The sequence below is a fragment of the Leptosomus discolor genome, chromosome 11, assembly GCF_034619465.1.
Source record: "Leptosomus discolor isolate bLepDis1 chromosome 11, bLepDis1.hap2, whole genome shotgun sequence".
Taxonomy (NCBI): Eukaryota; Metazoa; Chordata; class Aves; order Leptosomiformes; family Leptosomidae; genus Leptosomus; species Leptosomus discolor.
The window spans coordinates 13,481,807-13,491,934 of NC_141401.1; positions in this window are offsets into that span (position 1 = coordinate 13,481,807).

The window sequence follows — 10,128 nt, forward strand, 5'->3', positions numbered from 1 at the left end:
GGGCCCTAAACAAATCTATATTACTACCAAAACAGCCAATTAAAAAAAAAAAAAAAGTTACAGATTGAACAGTACTGGAATAGTGAATGTAATGATAGGAATATTTAATCAGATAGGGTAACATCCTTTCAAGCAGTATTTTACAGACAAATAAAAATTCTGCATGGAAAAAGTTGGATTTGCTAGACAACGCTGAACAAATTACTATCTGAAAAAGCTGGAGCTATACCCGAACACCTTTAAGCTTCCATTGTGTATTTCAGTGGCAGAAGGATATAAAGCTCCTTAAGAAATCACCACATATACCTTAAGTACCACCTCTGATTTCAGGGAATTCCTACTTCATACAGAGTTCCAAGAATAAATAAATTTATGCAGAAAAAAGGATGTACCAGCTGCTATTTTGGAATATCCAGGCTTAATGATGAACCATAAAATAAGAACCAACAAAATAAAATTTCTCACTAGGTAAGCCAAGCTGGTGTTTAAAATTCAAAATAAACCCCATAAATATCTTCAAGCAGTGCAGCACAAAGAGTACTATTCAATGGCATCAGCAGAATGTTTCATTGTCTTTGAATGAACATTCCGTAATCTTGGAGGAAGATGCCTCAGAGATGCATCATTAGGGCACTGGCAGCTAAAGACTATTTTCCCAGAAAACTGCTCAGAATTCCTCCAACACACGTGTGTTAGAAAAAAAAAAAAAACCACCAAAAAACAAAAAATCAAAGCTGAGTCATAGAGAAAGATAACTTAAGGAGCAAAGTCAAACAGAACAATTCAAACACCATGGCTACAACCACCCATTCATAATCTAAACTATGGGAATAAAAGCAACTGATCAAAACACACAACAAATGAGAAGCAGCTTGACAGTTCTGTCACATCTTTGTAACACCATTGGAATCTGAAAACAATGAAAAGAACTGGAGAAATCCACAGACAGCTGCCCTTGAAAAATAGTCCTTGCTTTTTGCAAAGCATCCTGCAGTTCAGTAAGGAATCAAAGGAAGAAGAGGACACTCCTCAACCGCCTCAAAATGCAGCCAGGAATTAAATCCTGAATATTCATTATGAAACAAATTATCAAACCTAAGTTATCTCTATATTTAGAGTGGCACACAAAACAACAAAGAACATTTTTTGGTAAAGGTATTCCAACAACACAGGAAAAATTCAGAGTTTGTATACTAGGGGAACTCTCTCACATCACCCACTTCCCAGGAATCTGTCCAAGGATGTGTCTGTGGCCCAAGTACACCAGACTGGAAGAAGAAAAATAGCTAAAACAGAGTAGCATTAAGGTTGCCTCTCTACTTCAGAAATTTCTCCTTCTCTCCACAATATATTGGGTGTACATTGCATCCATCCCTCTTACAGCTAATACTGCACACAGTGCAATCTAACACAGAGCTGATTAAAGTTCTCTGTATCTCTTGGTAATTTTCAATCAGAAAGTACTGAATACAAATGGTATTCCAGCTTATTTCCCCTCAACTTTGTCACTCATTTTATTTACCATTGTGATTCACAGGGAATTAAAGCTATTTTTGCTTATTTGAGCACTTTTAACATATTAATTTGATATATGTACACACCATAAAGATACACCGTAAAATTATTTATAAAGCCAAGAGAAAGAAATAGCAGCGTATGATCTGTTTAACAAATCATACAGAAGAAAATTCAAATAATGAATTTACTACACATATCTATGAATTTCAGAAAACTGAACACAGTAATGGCCACAAAGACAGCTGCAAAAGAAATGCACCAACTGCACTGGGATAATTTATAAATGAAGAAGATGGCAAAGTGATGTCAGAACATTCACAAGAAAAAGGAGATCTGCTAGCTCTATTAGGGAGATTATTATAGGCACTATATACCAACTCAAGTCATAACCACAGAACATATTCTTTGAGGTCCTCATAGTAAAACACATTGTAATTTTAAAGATACAGAGAGGTAACTGAAAGACTATATTAAAGATAGCAGTAAAATAATGCATTAGAATAACATTAAAACCCACCGTATTAAAGCAATTTAAATTAATCTGCCATTTTAATCTTTGAAGTCTACTAATAATCTAGAATTGGATCTTCTTCAGGGTTACAGTTTCCATCAGTAACCAAGTAATTACAAAGTACCTATTTACCCATAATCAGGATTTTTTTAAAAAAAATACATACACTGGAATAACTAAAGAGGAACCTTAAACTTTTCCATGACACCTCAGTGGCTCTTACAGACAGGCATGGAAACTAACCAACCATGCAGACTGCTACCTGAAAACAAGATGAATCACATCCTGGAAATGACTGCTTTCCCTCTACTGCTAACAGAGCAAGTCCAGAAGACAGGTTTAGACAGATACATCTGAAGTTAAGGAAAATTAATTGTATCCATAGCAGCATTACCACTCAGAAAAAGTGGGATACTAAGATGGACCTTATTCAGACACATTTCCTAAGAGACTGTCTCTATTTTGAAGATTTTATAATCTTATCTCAAGTCATCACACAACAGAAATAGGAACCAAGCAAAGAAGCAAGAGATAGAGTCCTTATATATTAGATTTTTATTTTTTTATCTATATTTTTTAAATATAAATAAATAAATATTTAAGTAGGATTTTTTTAATATAAATTATCTAGATGCACAACTGTCAGGAAAGCTGCACATACAACTCAATTAATAGAATGTACACACATAAAACTGTATTTTGAATATTTTGCCTTATTTAGGGAGAAAGTGTGGAAGGCATGGAGGTTTTTCCAAGGGGAAGAAGGGGTACGTTCCCTCTCCTTCCCCCAAACACCCTTGTTTCAGAGCTATGTATGTCTTAGTTTGCAGAGTGGAAAATGTGCAAGTCTGTGCAGATCTCAAAATGGCACATGGCTATGACACGACATCCAAATTGTTCTGGGAATACAGGATGGAGGGGGCACTCTGGCAGAATACTTAGTTCCTTTACAGGCATTGTAGCTACAGCCCACGTCAACAAGCAAGCAGTTTGGCACTGAGCACGTCCGGGAAGAAACCCCTCAGATTGCGCTGTCCGAATTTACATTCTCTGTCTCCATGTTAAAAGATCTGAAGATACTACAAAAGGATAAGAAATGCCAGAAATCATGACTCAAAAAACCAGTAGTTCTATAAACAAGCAGATCAAGTCAGAAAGACTTTTAAGAAAACAGTAATTTTATCAGACCTGAATGCGCATGACAGAGCGGATGTTGTAGGGCTGCAGTCCCAAAGGTGCTGAGCACCCACACCTTCTGCAGGTGCAGAGGCGCTCTTATAAGGAAGAAGTTGGGGAAAATAATCACATCTAACGCAATTCTTGACAGCAGTAAGAGGTTGTATTGGCAGGTACATTTTATTACAGACAACAGCAACAGAATATTTTGCATTGTTTCTGCATAAGCTAGTTTATGCACATATTTCAATAAAGCCTTCTTTAGCACAGGCATGACCCCTCCGCTTTTTGTTTGTTTTCCTTGTTTGTTTAAACAAAGCATGTCTACAGGATGTGATACTGACTTTTTGTCTTATTAAAGCAGCATTACCAAGCACAGGAAAACAGTACCGGCACTGACCCAGGGCCTTGTATTTGTATCCTGCACTTAATAAGGAAAGCAATCTGAACTGCCTATTCAGACAGAAAGTTTCTTTCTCGAACCCTGCAGTTATTTGTTGGCTATACTAAGGGAAGAGTTTAAAGAGTTCATCTGTGACAATGCAAAGGACTGTTAGGAAACCAGACCAGGTATCTATAACCAGGGAGAACAAGGAGGACGTTTTGCTTAATGTATCATACGTTGTCATTCATTTGCACTCTCAGTTATGGTTCAACTCCAAATTATATCAATAGACAGACAATTATCTTGATCCAGAATAGACTTGACTGCCCTTAGGGCAAAAAAGTTTCCTATCTCTCTCTATATGTATGGATAAATATGATGAAAAAAGTAAAATGGGAGTTTAACTTCTAGCAGATTCTGATTTCTATTTTCATGTAACAGAGTTAATTGTGTTTTCTATTTTTATTTTTCACTAAGTTTCAGCTTATGTTCTACTTGTCACTTCTTAGACACACAGATGAAGGTAGAAATAAAAAGAAGAAAATCACTGCATTTCCTAAAAAATTGTTATCTTTTCTTCCATAACATATATTAATGCTCTTATGCATACTATCATTTATGTCTTATAGAATTAGATCAGTGTCTATTACAGATATGTAGGGAGTCTGTATGCAAGGAGAGATGAGGACTACTGAACATATTGATTTCTATATGAAGCAAAGCCACAATAACTGGTTTGGTTACTCATTAAAAAAGAACATTCATAATCTAGAACACTCTAACCTGATTTGACTGCTTATCACTCAAGCCTTTGATCAATTATTTAGTATTTATAGAAGATCTACTGGGCATGGCATCTCCTGAGCCTAAAAATACAATCTACAAAAAATACGGACCAGGAGATTTCCTCTTCATTACATATACCAGCCATTTCGCCTTGAACAGCAAAGCTAGTGATTTCAGTCACCCAACCACAGCAGAGAAACTTCCATCTGAGAACATTTACTAAGCAGCAGAGTGAATTATCACAGGCTGAGCACCAAACTAACACGGTCATTCCTCTAGCAGCCACCATCAGAGTTAGATTAAGTATTACTGCGAGTACTGCACCGTGCAGGGATGTCGTGAGACTATTTACAAAAGCTTAATTTAGAACTGCTAATAATCCTGAGTGTTTCAGGTATTAAAATTGACTGGCTTCCACCAAACACCGAGTCTGCAGAGAGGATTTTGCACTGCTGCCATTATGCTGCTGTGTAAGACATAATCTTCAGCAAACACGTCTTTTCAGGGGAATAAATTTCAGTACTGCTTCTTCAATTTGAGTTTGGCTTGTAATAACTAGGTTTTTAGAAAACATGCTGCATTTTACTTGTGTACACACACCAGTAATTGTGAGTAATTTTATAATGGACAAGTTAACATGTTGTTGTAGGACTAGCTGATAAACGTAATTACAGATGATTCGGAAGTCTTACCTGTGCAGGCTATGATAAATTCTGCTTTGTTTGTATCTCACATCTTACCGGAAAGGGCCCAGATAAGGCATACTTACCTCATATCACTTTAAAGTAAAAAATAATTTTTAAAGATCACAGCATTTGGGATATATTCTGGGTCACATGATAGATTATTCTCTCAGAGCTCATGAATTCTGAGCTCACAACCAAAGGGCAATTTGCATTGTTTTGGTACATAATCACATGTAACTACTTTGGTTTTACCAACAGCTTCTTCTGTAGAAAAATTACAATTATTGCACTGTGTTGTACAGCATGAAGTTGTAACATTCCAACAATCACTTCCATGAGAGAACCTAAACATACCATTTGTGTTTCTACTAAACTGACTTTCAGCCTTTACAAGGTGAAGGTAATACAGAAGCTTAGAAAAATGTATTTCCACACAGATGGAATAATTTTAAAGGAACATTTTCAACCTGAAATTCTACACACCTTTAAGTTGGATTCATTAATCCATTTTTATGGATTTTTTTTTTTCTCCATAGACCATTTCAAAATATTTCCTTCTTTTATTTGCCAAAACAGCACAAATGGAAAAAAACCCAGCATTTTATGAGAAGCTAATCAGTCACAAAATACTTCATAACTTGGACTGATGTACAGGCAAATTTATATAACAGTAAAAAAACACTTACTGAAAAGCTCTCTAGTATAAGCAGTAAGTCCTGTGCACAGAAAATGCTTTTGCAAACCTGCTATTCCTTCAAGCAGCACAATGGTTAGAAAGCAGGTGCAGAGCGCCTTCTCTGAACCCTGTCCACTTCAGAGCTTGTGCAGCCAAGGCTGTCTTGACAGAGAAATCAGTACCATTAGCAAAATAACCAACAGCAATTGAAGAAGCAGTTTAGAGGATTCAGAACAACTAGAAGTGGTTAGAAGCATTGTCATGTGATTATTGCATACTTTCTTTCCAAGCTACACTTGAGTATTGTATTGAGTGTTTTAATTTTACTGAGGAAATACCTATAGCACCTTCAGCGCTGCAAATGTTCTGTTCTGTAAGCACTCTTATAATGACTGTTTTGACTAGTTAGGATTATATGCACTAGAGGTTTGGTTATACTTTCCTTTTAGCAGAAGTTTAACACTTTTGTTTTGAACTTTGGCTGGAAAGCATCCATATTTGTTAAAAAAATGCCTGAAACTTCCCAGAATATATCCAAGTGACCATTAGAATGAATTCTATGTGATACAACAAAAGTACAGTGGACTCCTGGTTCCACTGTAATGGCCAAATAACAGAAATTTGCTTGGGAAAATTAAGTGGATACGGGATCATTTTTCTAAAAGTGGCACTGACAGATAGCAAGTATTCAAGCTGCTGAAGTCATCCCCACAAGAACATGAAAGTCCAGTCGCCTTAATGGCCTCCTACCATGCCTGGAATGATCCCAAGGACTAGGAGGGTAGGGCCAGCACCTGGCCAATCGCAGTGATTATCTGGCCAAACAGCATGAAATTACACCTCAGTATTCCTTCAAGACTGCAATCCTATCTTTCCCCTTTAAAAACAGGCCAAGAAACTGGAATTACAATGCAAAGAAAGCTAAGAGAGGCAGCTACTCCCAACCTTCCCTAGTTGTCTATAGAATAAACTGATAGGAGCTAGGGAAGGGAGAAGGTTTGTTCACAAGTCCATCAGGTAGGAATAACTGGAGCAACAGAAACAGTGTCTGGCAATTTAAACGTTTGAAGAAGTAAGCAGCAACAAACAAGCTCCAGAAGTAAGGAAAAATCTTAGCAATGGAAGAAGATATACCTAGCAGCACTGTGTATTATCTCTTTGGGAACCACCCCTCAAAGAAAGACAGAAGAATCTGAATTCTGTCAACAGGCTAGGAATTATATACTTGAACTACGTTACAGAAAAGGACGCTACAGCCATTGCAGTGGGCACACATATATATGCTTACTTATATTAATGTAACACAGATGAGCTTTTAATAATATATGTTCTCACATACATGCATACTGTTTTATAAATGAAAAAGTTGACTATAAGAAATAAAAGTTCTAATAAAAGATTTTTCAACACTTACATTTTCCAACTCTGATGATGAATTATTTTAAGCCGAGCAGTTACAATGTAAAGTAGATAATATTAATATTGAATCAGTGTAATAAAATCCTGAGTAAATCAGGCTTTTATAAGCAATAATACAGAATACTTGCACAGCATGCACATTACTTCACAGGAATTAAAATGGAAAAAAGCAGGAAATGGTTTAAAAGTTCAATAGAACATACTCTGCCTCTGTGGCTGCACATTCAAGCACAAGTTCTCTATCACTTTTATTGCTGCAATCACATAAGAGAATGCTGCACAGGACTTGCAGAGATAGTCACTGAACTACGGCAGCAGAGCTTAATCAAAAAATTTAGCTGTCAAAGAAGCTTGTAGCAATCTGAAGACTCATCCTAAACTACTCTGAATAACCCACACATTTTTCCATGACAAAGGAATAGATAGCCTCTCAAAGCACCTTTCCCCACATCCCAAAGAGCTGCTCTCAAGTTAGTCTTATATCCATGAACAAAAAGAGAAAGTCTGAGATAATCCTCACTAGTTCCTCCACATCAAAGACAAAAAAGTCTTCACACACCTCTTCCTTTTTCTCACCAGCTGCAGCACCAATTCAGGAGAAGAAAAAAAAACATAAACAGGTTCAACAGCTAACAAGCTGAAACTGTAGATGCTCAGATACTTAATACAGAGTTAGTTTCAGCTAGCACATCCATGACCTGTTCCTATAACACTTCATTACAGCTGCATCTGCCTGTGACAGGAACACACTGTCCCCATCTTCAAAATAAGTAGTACTTCTTGAATTAACAAGTGTATTCTACCATAGTCTGAAGATCTGAACTTAGGCAGGCAGACTAACAGGAGAAAAATATCCACATTGTTAACTCTTTCCATTTTGACTTTCATTAAGAGCTTTTTAACGCTGACGCATACAGAATGAGAACAGTGATTTGGGGGGAAGTCACCAAGAAAATACAACTTAATTTTATTACAAGGTTTAAATTCTCTTAATAGGCAAGAACAATGCTGAATAACAGCTAATGCCTGTCTCCAAAGGCAATAGTAATGTAACCCTGCAATAGTCCTTTTTGTTGTTATTTTTTGGGGTTTCCCACCCCCCCTTTTTTCTTTCAAGGATCTCAATGTCCAACACATCCATTCAGCCCCAGGACCTCTTTGATCATTAAAAAAAAGAATAACTACCTTATTAAACATATTTGGAAAACGTGGCAGAAAAGTGAAATTGTTTTCCAGATAAACATGAATTAGTGTGAAGGGTAAGTTATCAATAGATGCCATTATCATATGCTTGATTTCCAAGAAGATGTTGATGTAAAAATAGGAAGAGATAAGCCAAACCTTAATAATCAAACTTCAGAATTAATTTCCTGGAACCTTACCTTATCATCTCTCCATATACTTTAAAAGGACACCTTAATCTATTCCCGCTGAATTTAGGACAAAAATCCCATCGTTTCAAGTGGAAACTCCATTAAACTTTACTGTATTTTTAGTGTTCCTCTGACTATACAGACTTTATATTCAATATAGGGAAAACTATAACGGTAGAGCCAACAGCATTACACCCTACATATGCCTTTAGCGTAGAGAGAGTTTTTACCACATCCTTCAGTTTTGCATGAGTGCTGCAGCAAAATGCTTTAAAAATGGTATACGGGCACCATAGTAGTGTGACTGCATACAAATACATAATCTTTCCATCATCTGTACCCTCCCTCTTTCCTACCATACCATTTCTTTGGTTTTTCCATTAATTTCTTGGTCTTTTCTAAATTACAATGTATGTTTAGTGTTAAGAAAACACTATTTAGGTGCTAACTGCCATAAGTATGAGGAATATAACAAAATACTGTTGAAAGTTACCAATAAGTCAAGCTCTCAAAAGCTAGAAGAAATGTCAAAGTTCTCATTCATCAAACAAAAGAATCCAATAGTCTGACAGTCAAATAGTACACCAGTACAACCTTCATAGGTCAGAATCTGGTATTTTTATATGAGCATCTTGCCCTAATCAAATACTGGGGAAACAGCCCACCACCTCCTTATCATTATACTGTAGCTTCAGAAAGGTTTTCATGTTTTTGGAGGCTTGACAATCACCACCTCCTACAGATAGCTACTACCAAACAAAGAGCCAGTTTTTCTTCACAAGTATTTCTAAAAGACATATCAATGAATGCCATCACTAGTCCCTTCACAGAAGGGCTATTAAATATTTAAATATTTTTCAAAATCTAGTCAAAGTATTCCAGCGTACAGTCTGAAGTAGTCATCAGTTCATGCAGTGGTGCTTGAGGTAGACAATTCTCAAATAACAGTTAACATTCTGATATTAATACAACGCCATACTGAATTACATCTTTTTTTTAATCAGTAACCCAAATATCTATTCACCAAAACCACCATGTGGTGTCTGCAGCTCCTCTTTTAAGCTAAGTGATATAGGTGTGTGGTGAAAATGACCCTCAAAAGAAAAGCTGAACTAGCCCACTGGCTCCTGTACAGCTACACACACCTGTATTATTCAAGGAAAGAATGGCGGTAATGAAGCACAGAGCACACAAACACCAAGAGAGACGTGTTTTAAGAAAATAAAAACACTTGTACAGAAACGGCTCCTAAAGAAGCTGCATTCAGCCATACCACTTACGGTTTTTCCTGCATCTGCATCTGTTCCAGATAAGTTACTGGAGAGATCTTTTTGAGTGTTCGAGCCCACATAGTAGAACTTATTTTATAAAGCTCTTTCCATCAACAGAAGCAAGCAAAAAAAAAAAAAAACTCACAACAAAAACATAAACACCAAACTGAAAGTCCCCAAAACCGATAAACTGTGAAGATTTGTACTTATCTGAAGGCAGTATAGGCAGAAAGGATTTCGAGAGGCACTTATTGACTGTTTCATACCTGACAGTATAATGAGCTTTTCCCACAGCTTTTCTTTTGTTTGGTACTCTTTAAACATTTC